Consider the following 230-nt stretch of genomic DNA (forward strand, 5'->3'; position numbering starts at 1 on the left):
CGGGGAGGGAGGGAGCGTTTGTCCCGGGGGAGCGTTCGTCCTCCTCGGGCCGCACCGCCTCCGAGTGCTCACGCCGGGAGAGCGGGGAGAGCGAAGCGCATCCCCCGACGGCAGGTACTATTCATCCCAAAAGAGAGCCTGGCTACTGTTTGACTTACAAGCATGACTAAAAGGCAAATACCCAAGGAATTCCACTTTCCCCCTTGGGGTCCCTCTTAAAAGGCACAGGC

The sequence above is a fragment of the Pygoscelis adeliae genome, unplaced genomic scaffold (assembly GCF_000699105.1).
Source record: "Pygoscelis adeliae isolate BGI_AS28 unplaced genomic scaffold, ASM69910v1 Scaffold26, whole genome shotgun sequence".
Classification (NCBI taxonomy): Eukaryota; Metazoa; Chordata; class Aves; order Sphenisciformes; family Spheniscidae; genus Pygoscelis; species Pygoscelis adeliae.